The sequence below is a fragment of the Ambystoma mexicanum genome, chromosome 4p (assembly GCF_040938575.1).
Source record: "Ambystoma mexicanum isolate Mex_15411 chromosome 4p, UKY_AmexF1_1, whole genome shotgun sequence".
NCBI lineage: Eukaryota > Metazoa > Chordata > Amphibia > Caudata > Ambystomatidae > Ambystoma > Ambystoma mexicanum.
The window spans coordinates 845,035,840-845,048,579 of NC_090927.1; the positions used below are offsets into that span (position 1 = coordinate 845,035,840).

Sequence of the window (12,740 nt, forward strand, 5' to 3'; positions counted from 1 at the left end):
TCGATTTATTACCCATGAACACACTACCTGTATGCTAATTCTATGTAAAAAGGTAGCTCCAGCCCTCATGATGTTGTCCAACATTTCCGCTATAAAACGGGATACAATTATTTTGGAAACATACCAAATTTGAAAAATAATTGAGAAGTTGCGCAATTACTAATCATGGAGCACAAAAAAGCCTACAGCACCTGGTATTCCCAGGCAGTCTCCCATCCAGGTACTAACTAGGCCCGACCCTGCTTAGCTTCTGAGATCGGGCGCATTCAGTGTGGTGTGGCCGTAGGCTCTGGGCCTAGTGAGTTTTGTACTTTTAAGCATCTAGTCGGCTAGACCTTGCAGTTTTGAAAGGCAATTGTGAAATGGCTCACTTCCTGAACTTGGAGCACAAAAAAGCCTACAGCACCTGGTATTCCCAGGCGGTCTCCCATCCAGGTACTAAGGGGGCCAGACACTGCTTAGCTTCCAAGATCAGACGAGATCGGGCGCATTCAGTGTGGTGTGGCCGTAGGCTCTGGGCCTTGTGAGTTTTGTACTTTTAAGCATCTAGTCGGCTAGACCTTGCAGTTTTAAAAGGAAATTGAGAAAGGGCTCACTTCCTGAACTTGGAGCACAAAAAAGCCTACAGCACCTGGTATTCCCAGGCGGTCTCCCATCCAGGTACTAACTAGGCCTGACACTGCTTAACTTCCAAGATCAGACGAGATCGGGTGCATTCAGTGTGGTGTGGCCGTAGGCTCTAGGAATGCTAAGAATATTACTCTTATGCATTTGCATTTAGTAAGCTAAGCCATGCAGCCACTTGCAACATGATACCACGCTCATCGCTCGATCAGGCTCGATCAGGCGAGATATATAAGACTGGTGGGCCCATTCAGGACTCCTATGTCTGGTAGGATAACTTTAATTCATCCATCCTGTGTCTGTTGCAGGGAGGTGGAGAGAACAATCAACACAATAATGGTTTTCTTTCATGCCTCTTGAAGGACTCAATATTCTCTGTACTGCATTACATGTGAAAGTCGATTTATTACCCATGAACACACTACCTGTATGCTAATTCTATGTAAAAAGGTAGCTCCAGCCCTCATGATGTTGTCCAACATTTCCGCTATAAAACGGGATACAATTATTTTGGAAACATACCAAATTTGAAAAATAATTGAGAAGTTGCGCAATTACTAATCATGGAGCACAAAAAAGCCTACAGCACCTGGTATTCCCAGGCAGTCTCCCATCCAGGTACTAACTAGGCCCGACCCTGCTTAGCTTCCGAGATCGGGCGCATTCAGTGTGGTGTGGCCGTAGGCTCTGGGCCTAGTGAGTTTTGTACTTTTAAGCATCTAGTCGGCTAGACCTTGCAGTTTTGAAAGGCAATTGTGAAATGGCTCACTTCCTGAACTTGGAGTACAAAAAAGCCTACAGCACCTGGTATTCCCAGGTGGTCTCCCATCCAGGTACTAACTAGGCCCGACACTGCTTAGCTTCCGAGATCAGACGAGATCGGGCGCAATCAGTGTGGTGTGGCCGTAGGTTCTGGGCCTAGTGAGTTTTGTACTTTTAAGCATCTAGTCAGCTAGACCTTGCAGTTTTGAAAGGCAATTGAGAAATGGCTCACTTCCTGAACTTGGAGCACAAAAAAGCCTACAGCACCTGGTATTCCCAGGCGGTCTCCCATCAAGGTACTAACGAGGCCCGACACTGCTTAGCTTCCGAGATCAGACGAGATGGGGCGCATTCAGTGTGGTGTGGCCGTAGGCTCTGGGCCTTGTGAGTTTTGTACTTTTAAGCATCTAGTCAGCTAGACCTTGCAGTTTTGAAAGGCAATTGAGAAATGGCTCACTTCCTGAACTTGGAGCACAAAAAAGCCTACAGCACCTGGTATTCCCAGGCGGTCTCCCATCCAGGTACTAACGAGGCCCGACACTGCTTAGCTTCCGAGATCAGACGAGATCGGGCGCATTCAGTGTGGTGTGGCCGTAGGCTCTGGGCCTTGTGAGTTTTGTACTTTTAAGCATCTAGTCGGCTAGACCTTGCAGTTTTAAAAGGCAATTGAGAAAGGGCTCACTTCCTGAACTTGGAGCACAAAAAAGCCTACAGCACCTGGTATTCCCAGGCGGTCTCCCATCCAGGTACTAACTAGGCCTGACACTGCTTAACTTCCGAGATCAGACGAGATCGGGTGCATTCAGTGTGGTGTGGCCGTAGGCTCTAGGAACGCTAAGAATATTACTCTTATGCATTTGCATTTAGTAAGCTAAGCCATGCAGCCACTTGCAACATGATACCACGCTCATCGCTCGATCAGGCTCGATCAGGCGAGATATATAAGACTGGTGGGCCCATTCAGGACTCCTATGTCTGGTAGGATAACTTTAATTCATCCATCCTGTGTCTGTTGCAGGGAGGTGGAGAGAACAATCAACACAATAATGGTTTTCTTTCATGCCTCTTGAAGGACTCAATATTCTCTGTACTGCATTACATGTGAAAGTCGATTTATTACCCATGAACACACTACCTGTATGCTAATTCTATGTAAAAAGGTAGCTCCAGCCCTCATGATGTTGTCCAACATTTCCGCTATAAAACGGGATACAATTATTTTGGAAACATACCAAATTTGAAAAATAATTGAGAAGTTGCGCAATTACTAATCATGGAGCACAAAAAAGCCTACAGCACCTGGTATTCCCAGGCAGTCTCCCATCCAGGTACTAACTAGGCCCGACCCTGCTTAGCTTCCGAGATCGGGCGCATTCAGTGTGGTGTGGCCGTAGGCTCTGGAGTTTTGTACTTTTAAGCATCTAGTCGGCTAGACCTTGCAGTTTTGACAGGCAATTGTGAAATGGCTCACTTCCTGAACTTGGAGTACAAAAAAGCCTACAGCACCTGGTATTCCCAGGTGGTCTCCCATCCAGGTACTAACTAGGCCCGACACTGCTTAGCTTCCGAGATCAGACGAGATCGGGCGCAATCAGTGTGGTGTGGCCGTAGGCTCTGGGCCTAGTGAGTTTTGTACTTTTAAGCATCTAGTCAGCTAGACCTTGCAGTTTTGAAAGGCAATTGAGAAATGGCTCACTTCCTGAACTTGGAGCACAAAAAAGCCTACAGCACCTGGTATTCCCAGGCGGTCTCCCATCCAGGTACTAACAAGGCCCGACACTGCTTAGCTTCCGAGATCAGACGAGATCGGGCGCAATCAGTGTGGTGTGGCCGTAGGCTCTGGGCCTAGTGAGTTTTGTACTTTTAAGCATCTAGTCAGCTAGACCTTGCAGTTTTGAAAGGAAATTGAGAAATGGCTCACTTCCTGAACTTGGAGTACAAAAAAGCCTACAGCACCTGGTATTCCCAGGCGGTCTCCCATCCAGGTACTAACTAGGCCCGACACTGCTTAGCTTCTGAGATCAGACGAGATCAGGCGCATTCAGTGTGGTGTGGCCGTAGGCTCTGGGCCTAGTGAGTTTTGTACTTTTAAGCATCTAGTCGGCTAGACCTTGCAGTTTTGAAAGGCAATTGTGAAATGGCTCACTTCCTGAACTTGGAGCACAAAAAAGCCTACAGCACCTGGTATTCCCAGGTGGTCTCCCATCCAGGTACTAACTAGGCCCGACACTGCTTAGCTTCCGAGATCAGACGAGATCGGGCGCAATCAGTGTGGTGTGTCCGTAGTCTCTGGGCCTAGTGAGTTTTGTACTTTTAAGCATCTAGTCAGCTAGACCTTGCAGTTTTGAATGGCAATTGAGAAATGGCTCACTTCCTGAACTTGGAGCACAAAAAAGCCTACAGCACCTGGTATTCCCAGGCGGTCTCCCATCCAGGTACTAACGAGGCCCGACACAGCTTAGCTTCCGAGATCAGACGCATTCAGTGTGGTGTGGCCGTAGGCTCTGGGCCTTGTGAGTTTTGTACTTTTAAGCATCTAGTCGGCTAGACCTTGCAGTTTTGAAAGGCAATTGTGAAATGGCTCACTTCCTGAACTTGGAACACAAAAAAGCCTACAGCACCTGGTATTCCCAGGCGGTCTCCCATCCAGGTACTAACTAGGCCTAACACTGCTTAACTTCCGAGATCAGACGAGATCGGGTGCATTCAGTGTGGTGTGGCCGTAGGCTCTAGAAATGCTAAGAATATTACTCTTATGCATTTGCATTTAGTAAGCTAAGCCATGCAGCCACTTGCAACATGATACCACGCTCATCGCTCGATCAGGCTCGATCAGGCGAGATATATAAGACTGGTGGGCCCATTCAGGACTCCTATGTCTGGTAGGATAACTTTAATTCATCCATCCTGTGTCTGTTGCAGGGAGGTGGAGAGAACAATCAACACAATAATGGTTTTCTTTCATGCCTCTTGAAGGACTCAATATTCTCTGTACTGCATTACATGTGAAAGTCGATTTATTACCCATGAACACACTACCTGTATGCTAATTCTATGTAAAAAGGTAGCTCTAGCCCTCATGATGTTGTCCAACATTTCCGCTATAAAACGGGATACAATTATTTTGGAAACATACCAAATTTGAAAAATAATTGAGAAGTTGCGCAATTACTAATCATGGAGCACAAAAAAGCCTACAGCACCTGGTATTCCCAGGCAGTCTCCCATCCAGGTACTAACTAGGCCCGACCCTGCTTAGCTTCCGAGATCGGGCGCATTCAGTGTGGTGTGGCCGTAGGCTCTGGGCCTAGTGAGTTTTGTACTTTTAAGCATCTAGTCGGCTAGACCTTGCAGTTTTGAAAGGCAATTGTGAAATGGCTCACTTCCTGAACTTGGAGCACAAAAAAGCCTACAGCACCTGGTATTCCCAGGCGGTCTCCCATCCAGGTACTAACGAGGCCAGACACTGCTTAGCTTCCAAGATCAGACGAGATCGGGCGCATTCAGTGTGGTGTGGCCGTAGGCTCTGGGCCTTGTGAGTTTTGTACTTTTAAGCATCTAGTCGGCTAGACCTTGCAGTTTTGAAAGGAAATTGAGAAATGGCTCACTTCCTGAACTTGGAGTACAAAAAAGCCTACAGCACCTGGTATTCCCAGGCGGTCTCCCATCCAGGTACTAACTAGGCCCGACACTGCTTAGCTTCTGAGATCAGACGAGATCAGGCGCATTCAGTGTGGTGTGGCCGTAGGCTCTGGGCCTAGTGAGTTTTGTACTTTTAAGCATCTAGTCGGCTAGACCTTGCAGTTTTGAAAGGCAATTGTGAAATGGCTCACTTCCTGAACTTGGAGCACAAAAAAGCCTACAGCACCTGGTATTCCCAGGTGGTCTCCCATCCAGGTACTAACTAGGCCCGACACTGCTTAGCTTCCGAGATCAGACGAGATCGGGCGCAATCAGTGTGGTGTGTCCGTAGTCTCTGGGCCTAGTGAGTTTTGTACTTTTAAGCATCTAGTCAGCTAGACCTTGCAGTTTTGAATGGCAATTGAGAAATGGCTCACTTCCTGAACTTGGAGCACAAAAAAGCCTACAGCACCTGGTATTCCCAGGCGGTCTCCCATCCAGGTACTAACGAGGCCCGACACAGCTTAGCTTCCGAGATCAGACGCATTCAGTGTGGTGTGGCCGTAGGCTCTGGGCCTAGTGAGTTTTGTACTTTTAAGCATCTAGTCGGCTAGACCTTGCAGTTTTGAAAGGCAATTGTGAAATGGCTCACTTCCTGAACTTGGAGCACAAAAAAAGCCTACAGCACCTGGTATTCCCAGGCGGTCTCCCATCCAGGTACTAAGGGGGCCAGACACTGCTTAGCTTCCAAGATCAGACGAGATCGGGCGCATTCAGTGTGGTGTGGCCGTAGGCTCTGGGCCTTGTGAGTTTTGTACTTTTAAGCATCTAGTCGGCTAGACCTTGCAGTTTTAAAAGGCAATTGAGAAAGGGCTCACTTCCTGAACTTGGAGCACAAAAAAGCCTACAGCACCTGGTATTCCCAGGCGGTCTCCCATCCAGGTACTAACTAGGCCTGACACTGCTTAACTTCCGAGATCAGACGAGATCGGGTGCATTCAGTGTGGTGTGGCCGTAGGCTCTAGGAACGCTAAGAATATTACTCTTATGCATTTGCATTTAGTAAGCTAAGCCATGCAGCCACTTGCAACATGATACCACGCTCATCGCTCGATCAGGCTCGATCAGGCGAGATATATAAGACTGGTGGGCCCATTCAGGACTCCTATGTCTGGTAGGATAACTTTAATTCATCCATCCTGTGTCTGTTGCAGGGAGGTGGAGAGAACAATCAACACAATAATGGTTTTCTTTCATGCCTCTTGAAGGACTCAATATTCTCTGTACTGCATTACATGTGAAAGTCGATTTATTACCCATGAACACACTACCTGTATGCTAATTCTATGTAAAAAGGTAGCTCCAGCCCTCATGATGTTGTCCAACATTTCCGCTATAAAACGGGATACAATTATTTTGGAAACATACCAAATTTGAAAAATAATTGAGAAGTTGCGCAATTACTAATCATGGAGCACAAAAAAGCCTACAGCACCTGGTATTCCCAGGCAGTCTCCCATCCAGGTACTAACTAGGCCCGACCCTGCTTAGCTTCTGAGATCGGGCGCATTCAGTGTGGTGTGGCCGTAGGCTCTGGGCCTAGTGAGTTTTGTACTTTTAAGCATCTAGTCGGCTAGACCTTGCAGTTTTGAAAGGCAATTGTGAAATGGCTCACTTCCTGAACTTGGAGCACAAAAAAGCCTACAGCACCTGGTATTCCCAGGCGGTCTCCCATCCAGGTACTAAGGGGGCCAGACACTGCTTAGCTTCCAAGATCAGACGAGATCGGGCGCATTCAGTGTGGTGTGGCCGTAGGCTCTGGGCCTTGTGAGTTTTGTACTTTTAAGCATCTAGTCGGCTAGACCTTGCAGTTTTAAAAGGAAATTGAGAAAGGGCTCACTTCCTGAACTTGGAGCACAAAAAAGCCTACAGCACCTGGTATTCCCAGGCGGTCTCCCATCCAGGTACTAACTAGGCCTGACACTGCTTAACTTCCAAGATCAGACGAGATCGGGTGCATTCAGTGTGGTGTGGCCGTAGGCTCTAGGAATGCTAAGAATATTACTCTTATGCATTTGCATTTAGTAAGCTAAGCCATGCAGCCACTTGCAACATGATACCACGCTCATCGCTCGATCAGGCTCGATCAGGCGAGATATATAAGACTGGTGGGCCCATTCAGGACTCCTATGTCTGGTAGGATAACTTTAATTCATCCATCCTGTGTCTGTTGCAGGGAGGTGGAGAGAACAATCAACACAATAATGGTTTTCTTTCATGCCTCTTGAAGGACTCAATATTCTCTGTACTGCATTACATGTGAAAGTCGATTTATTACCCATGAACACACTACCTGTATGCTAATTCTATGTAAAAAGGTAGCTCCAGCCCTCATGATGTTGTCCAACATTTCCGCTATAAAACGGGATACAATTATTTTGGAAACATACCAAATTTGAAAAATAATTGAGAAGTTGCGCAATTACTAATCATGGAGCACAAAAAAGCCTACAGCACCTGGTATTCCCAGGCAGTCTCCCATCCAGGTACTAACTAGGCCCGACCCTGCTTAGCTTCCGAGATCGGGCGCATTCAGTGTGGTGTGGCCGTAGGCTCTGGGCCTAGTGAGTTTTGTACTTTTAAGCATCTAGTCGGCTAGACCTTGCAGTTTTGAAAGGCAATTGTGAAATGGCTCACTTCCTGAACTTGGAGTACAAAAAAGCCTACAGCACCTGGTATTCCCAGGTGGTCTCCCATCCAGGTACTAACTAGGCCCGACACTGCTTAGCTTCCGAGATCAGACGAGATCGGGCGCAATCAGTGTGGTGTGGCCGTAGGTTCTGGGCCTAGTGAGTTTTGTACTTTTAAGCATCTAGTCAGCTAGACCTTGCAGTTTTGAAAGGCAATTGAGAAATGGCTCACTTCCTGAACTTGGAGCACAAAAAAGCCTACAGCACCTGGTATTCCCAGGCGGTCTCCCATCAAGGTACTAACGAGGCCCGACACTGCTTAGCTTCCGAGATCAGACGAGATGGGGCGCATTCAGTGTGGTGTGGCCGTAGGCTCTGGGCCTTGTGAGTTTTGTACTTTTAAGCATCTAGTCAGCTAGACCTTGCAGTTTTGAAAGGCAATTGAGAAATGGCTCACTTCCTGAACTTGGAGCACAAAAAAGCCTACAGCACCTGGTATTCCCAGGCGGTCTCCCATCCAGGTACTAACGAGGCCCGACACTGCTTAGCTTCCGAGATCAGACGAGATCGGGCGCATTCAGTGTGGTGTGGCCGTAGGCTCTGGGCCTTGTGAGTTTTGTACTTTTAAGCATCTAGTCGGCTAGACCTTGCAGTTTTAAAAGGCAATTGAGAAAGGGCTCACTTCCTGAACTTGGAGCACAAAAAAGCCTACAGCACCTGGTATTCCCAGGCGGTCTCCCATCCAGGTACTAACTAGGCCTGACACTGCTTAACTTCCGAGATCAGACGAGATCGGGTGCATTCAGTGTGGTGTGGCCGTAGGCTCTAGGAACGCTAAGAATATTACTCTTATGCATTTGCATTTAGTAAGCTAAGCCATGCAGCCACTTGCAACATGATACCACGCTCATCGCTCGATCAGGCTCGATCAGGCGAGATATATAAGACTGGTGGGCCCATTCAGGACTCCTATGTCTGGTAGGATAACTTTAATTCATCCATCCTGTGTCTGTTGCAGGGAGGTGGAGAGAACAATCAACACAATAATGGTTTTCTTTCATGCCTCTTGAAGGACTCAATATTCTCTGTACTGCATTACATGTGAAAGTCGATTTATTACCCATGAACACACTACCTGTATGCTAATTCTATGTAAAAAGGTAGCTCCAGCCCTCATGATGTTGTCCAACATTTCCGCTATAAAACGGGATACAATTATTTTGGAAACATACCAAATTTGAAAAATAATTGAGAAGTTGCGCAATTACTAATCATGGAGCACAAAAAAGCCTACAGCACCTGGTATTCCCAGGCAGTCTCCCATCCAGGTACTAACTAGGCCCGACCCTGCTTAGCTTCCGAGATCGGGCGCATTCAGTGTGGTGTGGCCGTAGGCTCTGGAGTTTTGTACTTTTAAGCATCTAGTCGGCTAGACCTTGCAGTTTTGACAGGCAATTGTGAAATGGCTCACTTCCTGAACTTGGAGTACAAAAAAGCCTACAGCACCTGGTATTCCCAGGTGGTCTCCCATCCAGGTACTAACTAGGCCCGACACTGCTTAGCTTCCGAGATCAGACGAGATCGGGCGCAATCAGTGTGGTGTGGCCGTAGGCTCTGGGCCTAGTGAGTTTTGTACTTTTAAGCATCTAGTCAGCTAGACCTTGCAGTTTTGAAAGGCAATTGAGAAATGGCTCACTTCCTGAACTTGGAGCACAAAAAAGCCTACAGCACCTGGTATTCCCAGGCGGTCTCCCATCCAGGTACTAACAAGGCCCGACACTGCTTAGCTTCCGAGATCAGACGAGATCGGGCGCAATCAGTGTGGTGTGGCCGTAGGCTCTGGGCCTAGTGAGTTTTGTACTTTTAAGCATCTAGTCAGCTAGACCTTGCAGTTTTGAAAGGAAATTGAGAAATGGCTCACTTCCTGAACTTGGAGTACAAAAAAGCCTACAGCACCTGGTATTCCCAGGCGGTCTCCCATCCAGGTACTAACTAGGCCCGACACTGCTTAGCTTCTGAGATCAGACGAGATCAGGCGCATTCAGTGTGGTGTGGCCGTAGGCTCTGGGCCTAGTGAGTTTTGTACTTTTAAGCATCTAGTCGGCTAGACCTTGCAGTTTTGAAAGGCAATTGTGAAATGGCTCACTTCCTGAACTTGGAGCACAAAAAAGCCTACAGCACCTGGTATTCCCAGGTGGTCTCCCATCCAGGTACTAACTAGGCCCGACACTGCTTACCTTCCGAGATCAGACGAGATCGGGCGCAATCAGTGTGGTGTGTCCGTAGTCTCTGGGCCTAGTGAGTTTTGTACTTTTAAGCATCTAGTCAGCTAGACCTTGCAGTTTTGAATGGCAATTGAGAAATGGCTCACTTCCTGAACTTGGAGCACAAAAAAGCCTACAGCACCTGGTATTCCCAGGCGGTCTCCCATCCAGGTACTAACGAGGCCCGACACAGCTTAGCTTCCGAGATCAGACGCATTCAGTGTGGTGTGGCCGTAGGCTCTGGGCCTTGTGAGTTTTGTACTTTTAAGCATCTAGTCGGCTAGACCTTGCAGTTTTGAAAGGCAATTGTGAAATGGCTCACTTCCTGAACTTGGAACACAAAAAAGCCTACAGCACCTGGTATTCCCAGGCGGTCTCCCATCCAGGTACTAACTAGGCCTAACACTGCTTAACTTCCGAGATCAGACGAGATCGGGTGCATTCAGTGTGGTGTGGCCGTAGGCTCTAGAAATGCTAAGAATATTACTCTTATGCATTTGCATTTAGTAAGCTAAGCCATGCAGCCACTTGCAACATGATACCACGCTCATCGCTCGATCAGGCTCGATCAGGCGAGATATATAAGACTGGTGGGCCCATTCAGGACTCCTATGTCTGGTAGGATAACTTTAATTCATCCATCCTGTGTCTGTTGCAGGGAGGTGGAGAGAACAATCAACACAATAATGGTTTTCTTTCATGCCTCTTGAAGGACTCAATATTCTCTGTACTGCATTACATGTGAAAGTCGATTTATTACCCATGAACACACTACCTGTATGCTAATTCTATGTAAAAAGGTAGCTCTAGCCCTCATGATGTTGTCCAACATTTCCGCTATAAAACGGGATACAATTATTTTGGAAACATACCAAATTTGAAAAATAATTGAGAAGTTGCGCAATTACTAATCATGGAGCACAAAAAAGCCTACAGCACCTGGTATTCCCAGGCAGTCTCCCATCCAGGTACTAACTAGGCCCGACCCTGCTTAGCTTCCGAGATCGGGCGCATTCAGTGTGGTGTGGCCGTAGGCTCTGGGCCTAGTGAGTTTTGTACTTTTAAGCATCTAGTCGGCTAGACCTTGCAGTTTTGAAAGGCAATTGTGAAATGGCTCACTTCCTGAACTTGGAGCACAAAAAAGCCTACAGCACCTGGTATTCCCAGGCGGTCTCCCATCCAGGTACTAACGAGGCCAGACACTGCTTAGCTTCCAAGATCAGACGAGATCGGGCGCATTCAGTGTGGTGTGGCCGTAGGCTCTGGGCCTTGTGAGTTTTGTACTTTTAAGCATCTAGTCGGCTAGACCTTGCAGTTTTAAAAGGCAATTGAGAAAGGGCTCACTTCCTGAACTTGGAGCACAAAAAAGCCTACAGCACCTGGTATTCCCAGGCAGTCTCCCATCCAGGTACTAACTAGGCCTGACACTGCTTAACTTCCAAGATCAGACGAGATCGGGTGCATTCAGTGTGGTGTGGCCGTAGGCTCTAGGAATGCTAAGAATATTACTCTTATGCATTTGCATTTAGTAAGCTAAGCCATGCAGCCACTTGCAACATGATACCACGCTCATCGCTCGATCAGGCTCGATCAGGCGAGATATATAAGACTGGTGGGCCCATTCAGGACTCCTATGTCTGGTAGGATAACTTTAATTCATCCATCCTGTGTCTGTTGCAGGGAGGTGGAGAGAACAATCAACACAATAATGGTTTTCTTTCATGCCTCTTGAAGGACTCAATATTCTCTGTACTGCATTACATGTGAAAGTCGATTTATTACCCATGAACACACTACCTGTATGCTAATTCTATGTAAAAAGGTAGCTCCAGCCCTCATGATGTTGTCCAACATTTCCGCTATAAAACGGGATACAATTATTTTGGAAACATACCAAATTTGAAAAATAATTGAGAAGTTGCGCAATTACTAATCATGGAGCACAAAAAAGCCTACAGCACCTGGTATTCCCAGGCAGTCTCCCATCCAGGTACTAACTAGGCCCGACCCTGCTTAGCTTCCGAGATCGGGCGCATTCAGTGTGGTGTGGCCGTAGGCTCTGGGCCTAGTGAGTTTTGTACTTTTAAGCATCTAGTCGGCTAGACCTTGCAGTTTTGAAAGGCAATTGTGAAATGGCTCACTTCCTGAACTTGGAGCACAAAAAAAGCCTACAGCACCTGGTATTCCCAGGCGGTCTCCCATCCAGGTACTAAGGGGGCCAGACACTGCTTAGCTTCCAAGATCAGACGAGATCGGGCGCATTCAGTGTGGTGTGGCCGTAGGCTCTGGGCCTTGTGAGTTTTGTACTTTTAAGCATCTAGTCGGCTAGACCTTGCAGTTTTAAAAGGCAATTGAGAAAGGGCTCACTTCCTGAACTTGGAGCACAAAAAAGCCTACAGCACCTGGTATTCCCAGGCGGTCTCCCATCCAGGTACTAACTAGGCCTGACACTGCTTAACTTCCAAGATCAGACGAGATCGGGTGCATTCAGTGTGGTGTGGCCGTAGGCTCTAGGAATGCTAAGAATATTACTCTTATGCATTTGCATTTAGTAAGCTAAGCCATGCAGCCACTTGCAACATGATACCACGCTCATCGCTCGATCAGGCTCGATCAGGCGAGATATATAAGACTGGTGGGCCCATTCAGGACTCCTATGTCTGGTAGGATAACTTTAATTCATCCATCCTGTGTCTGTTGCAGGGAGGTGGAGAGAACAATCAACACAATAATGGTTTTCTTTCATGCCTCTTGAAGGACTCAATATTCTCTGTACTGC

General features: G+C 47.3%; 27 non-coding genes and 16 pseudogenes across 27 annotated transcripts; all 43 read right to left on the reverse strand.

The window, feature by feature from the left end:
* Positions 1-179: 179 nt before the first annotated feature.
* LOC138458566 (5S ribosomal RNA) lies at positions 180-288 on the reverse strand (annotated as a pseudogene).
* Positions 289-394: 106 nt separating this feature from the next.
* On the reverse strand, positions 395-513 carry LOC138455853 (5S ribosomal RNA; annotated as a pseudogene).
* Positions 514-619: 106 nt separating this feature from the next.
* On the reverse strand, positions 620-738 carry LOC138463732 (5S ribosomal RNA). The gene has a single exon (XR_011266317.1). It is a non-coding gene; the product is annotated as a 5S ribosomal RNA (ribosomal RNA).
* A 463-nt stretch (positions 739-1,201) lies between these two features.
* On the reverse strand, positions 1,202-1,310 carry LOC138457286 (5S ribosomal RNA; annotated as a pseudogene).
* A 106-nt stretch (positions 1,311-1,416) lies between these two features.
* Positions 1,417-1,535, reverse strand: LOC138462907 (5S ribosomal RNA). Its single transcript, XR_011265494.1, has one exon. It is a non-coding gene; the product is annotated as a 5S ribosomal RNA (ribosomal RNA).
* A 106-nt stretch (positions 1,536-1,641) lies between these two features.
* Positions 1,642-1,760, reverse strand: LOC138454994 (5S ribosomal RNA). The gene has a single exon (XR_011261644.1). It is a non-coding gene; the product is annotated as a 5S ribosomal RNA (ribosomal RNA).
* A 106-nt stretch (positions 1,761-1,866) lies between these two features.
* LOC138462288 (5S ribosomal RNA) lies at positions 1,867-1,985 on the reverse strand. The gene has a single exon (XR_011264888.1). It is a non-coding gene; the product is annotated as a 5S ribosomal RNA (ribosomal RNA).
* A 106-nt stretch (positions 1,986-2,091) lies between these two features.
* LOC138461606 (5S ribosomal RNA) lies at positions 2,092-2,210 on the reverse strand. The gene has a single exon (XR_011264218.1). It is a non-coding gene; the product is annotated as a 5S ribosomal RNA (ribosomal RNA).
* Positions 2,211-2,673: 463 nt separating this feature from the next.
* LOC138457288 (5S ribosomal RNA) lies at positions 2,674-2,782 on the reverse strand (annotated as a pseudogene).
* A 98-nt stretch (positions 2,783-2,880) lies between these two features.
* On the reverse strand, positions 2,881-2,999 carry LOC138460615 (5S ribosomal RNA). The gene has a single exon (XR_011263292.1). It is a non-coding gene; the product is annotated as a 5S ribosomal RNA (ribosomal RNA).
* A 106-nt stretch (positions 3,000-3,105) lies between these two features.
* On the reverse strand, positions 3,106-3,224 carry LOC138462484 (5S ribosomal RNA). The gene has a single exon (XR_011265079.1). It is a non-coding gene; the product is annotated as a 5S ribosomal RNA (ribosomal RNA).
* A 106-nt stretch (positions 3,225-3,330) lies between these two features.
* Positions 3,331-3,449, reverse strand: LOC138456790 (5S ribosomal RNA). The gene has a single exon (XR_011262135.1). It is a non-coding gene; the product is annotated as a 5S ribosomal RNA (ribosomal RNA).
* A 106-nt stretch (positions 3,450-3,555) lies between these two features.
* LOC138454479 (5S ribosomal RNA) lies at positions 3,556-3,674 on the reverse strand. Its single transcript, XR_011261154.1, has one exon. It is a non-coding gene; the product is annotated as a 5S ribosomal RNA (ribosomal RNA).
* Positions 3,675-3,780: 106 nt separating this feature from the next.
* Positions 3,781-3,889, reverse strand: LOC138458832 (5S ribosomal RNA; annotated as a pseudogene).
* Positions 3,890-3,995: 106 nt separating this feature from the next.
* Positions 3,996-4,114, reverse strand: LOC138458769 (5S ribosomal RNA). The gene has a single exon (XR_011262475.1). It is a non-coding gene; the product is annotated as a 5S ribosomal RNA (ribosomal RNA).
* A 463-nt stretch (positions 4,115-4,577) lies between these two features.
* Positions 4,578-4,686, reverse strand: LOC138457289 (5S ribosomal RNA; annotated as a pseudogene).
* A 106-nt stretch (positions 4,687-4,792) lies between these two features.
* Positions 4,793-4,911, reverse strand: LOC138455146 (5S ribosomal RNA). The gene has a single exon (XR_011261787.1). It is a non-coding gene; the product is annotated as a 5S ribosomal RNA (ribosomal RNA).
* A 106-nt stretch (positions 4,912-5,017) lies between these two features.
* Positions 5,018-5,136, reverse strand: LOC138456802 (5S ribosomal RNA). The gene has a single exon (XR_011262137.1). It is a non-coding gene; the product is annotated as a 5S ribosomal RNA (ribosomal RNA).
* A 106-nt stretch (positions 5,137-5,242) lies between these two features.
* Positions 5,243-5,361, reverse strand: LOC138454480 (5S ribosomal RNA). Its single transcript, XR_011261155.1, has one exon. It is a non-coding gene; the product is annotated as a 5S ribosomal RNA (ribosomal RNA).
* A 106-nt stretch (positions 5,362-5,467) lies between these two features.
* LOC138458833 (5S ribosomal RNA) lies at positions 5,468-5,576 on the reverse strand (annotated as a pseudogene).
* A 107-nt stretch (positions 5,577-5,683) lies between these two features.
* On the reverse strand, positions 5,684-5,802 carry LOC138455854 (5S ribosomal RNA; annotated as a pseudogene).
* A 106-nt stretch (positions 5,803-5,908) lies between these two features.
* LOC138461607 (5S ribosomal RNA) lies at positions 5,909-6,027 on the reverse strand. The gene has a single exon (XR_011264219.1). It is a non-coding gene; the product is annotated as a 5S ribosomal RNA (ribosomal RNA).
* A 463-nt stretch (positions 6,028-6,490) lies between these two features.
* Positions 6,491-6,599, reverse strand: LOC138458567 (5S ribosomal RNA; annotated as a pseudogene).
* Positions 6,600-6,705: 106 nt separating this feature from the next.
* Positions 6,706-6,824, reverse strand: LOC138455855 (5S ribosomal RNA; annotated as a pseudogene).
* Positions 6,825-6,930: 106 nt separating this feature from the next.
* LOC138463733 (5S ribosomal RNA) lies at positions 6,931-7,049 on the reverse strand. Its single transcript, XR_011266318.1, has one exon. It is a non-coding gene; the product is annotated as a 5S ribosomal RNA (ribosomal RNA).
* A 463-nt stretch (positions 7,050-7,512) lies between these two features.
* On the reverse strand, positions 7,513-7,621 carry LOC138457290 (5S ribosomal RNA; annotated as a pseudogene).
* Positions 7,622-7,727: 106 nt separating this feature from the next.
* Positions 7,728-7,846, reverse strand: LOC138462908 (5S ribosomal RNA). Its single transcript, XR_011265496.1, has one exon. It is a non-coding gene; the product is annotated as a 5S ribosomal RNA (ribosomal RNA).
* A 106-nt stretch (positions 7,847-7,952) lies between these two features.
* On the reverse strand, positions 7,953-8,071 carry LOC138454995 (5S ribosomal RNA). Its single transcript, XR_011261645.1, has one exon. It is a non-coding gene; the product is annotated as a 5S ribosomal RNA (ribosomal RNA).
* Positions 8,072-8,177: 106 nt separating this feature from the next.
* LOC138462289 (5S ribosomal RNA) lies at positions 8,178-8,296 on the reverse strand. The gene has a single exon (XR_011264889.1). It is a non-coding gene; the product is annotated as a 5S ribosomal RNA (ribosomal RNA).
* A 106-nt stretch (positions 8,297-8,402) lies between these two features.
* On the reverse strand, positions 8,403-8,521 carry LOC138461608 (5S ribosomal RNA). Its single transcript, XR_011264220.1, has one exon. It is a non-coding gene; the product is annotated as a 5S ribosomal RNA (ribosomal RNA).
* Positions 8,522-8,984: 463 nt separating this feature from the next.
* On the reverse strand, positions 8,985-9,093 carry LOC138457292 (5S ribosomal RNA; annotated as a pseudogene).
* Positions 9,094-9,191: 98 nt separating this feature from the next.
* LOC138460616 (5S ribosomal RNA) lies at positions 9,192-9,310 on the reverse strand. The gene has a single exon (XR_011263293.1). It is a non-coding gene; the product is annotated as a 5S ribosomal RNA (ribosomal RNA).
* A 106-nt stretch (positions 9,311-9,416) lies between these two features.
* Positions 9,417-9,535, reverse strand: LOC138462485 (5S ribosomal RNA). The gene has a single exon (XR_011265080.1). It is a non-coding gene; the product is annotated as a 5S ribosomal RNA (ribosomal RNA).
* Positions 9,536-9,641: 106 nt separating this feature from the next.
* Positions 9,642-9,760, reverse strand: LOC138456813 (5S ribosomal RNA). Its single transcript, XR_011262138.1, has one exon. It is a non-coding gene; the product is annotated as a 5S ribosomal RNA (ribosomal RNA).
* Positions 9,761-9,866: 106 nt separating this feature from the next.
* On the reverse strand, positions 9,867-9,985 carry LOC138455041 (5S ribosomal RNA). Its single transcript, XR_011261687.1, has one exon. It is a non-coding gene; the product is annotated as a 5S ribosomal RNA (ribosomal RNA).
* A 106-nt stretch (positions 9,986-10,091) lies between these two features.
* On the reverse strand, positions 10,092-10,200 carry LOC138458835 (5S ribosomal RNA; annotated as a pseudogene).
* A 106-nt stretch (positions 10,201-10,306) lies between these two features.
* On the reverse strand, positions 10,307-10,425 carry LOC138458781 (5S ribosomal RNA). Its single transcript, XR_011262477.1, has one exon. It is a non-coding gene; the product is annotated as a 5S ribosomal RNA (ribosomal RNA).
* Positions 10,426-10,888: 463 nt separating this feature from the next.
* On the reverse strand, positions 10,889-10,997 carry LOC138457293 (5S ribosomal RNA; annotated as a pseudogene).
* A 106-nt stretch (positions 10,998-11,103) lies between these two features.
* On the reverse strand, positions 11,104-11,222 carry LOC138455147 (5S ribosomal RNA). Its single transcript, XR_011261788.1, has one exon. It is a non-coding gene; the product is annotated as a 5S ribosomal RNA (ribosomal RNA).
* Positions 11,223-11,328: 106 nt separating this feature from the next.
* On the reverse strand, positions 11,329-11,447 carry LOC138454351 (5S ribosomal RNA). The gene has a single exon (XR_011261032.1). It is a non-coding gene; the product is annotated as a 5S ribosomal RNA (ribosomal RNA).
* Positions 11,448-11,910: 463 nt separating this feature from the next.
* Positions 11,911-12,019, reverse strand: LOC138457294 (5S ribosomal RNA; annotated as a pseudogene).
* Positions 12,020-12,126: 107 nt separating this feature from the next.
* LOC138455856 (5S ribosomal RNA) lies at positions 12,127-12,245 on the reverse strand (annotated as a pseudogene).
* A 106-nt stretch (positions 12,246-12,351) lies between these two features.
* On the reverse strand, positions 12,352-12,470 carry LOC138463734 (5S ribosomal RNA). The gene has a single exon (XR_011266319.1). It is a non-coding gene; the product is annotated as a 5S ribosomal RNA (ribosomal RNA).
* Positions 12,471-12,740: the final 270 nt, after the last annotated feature.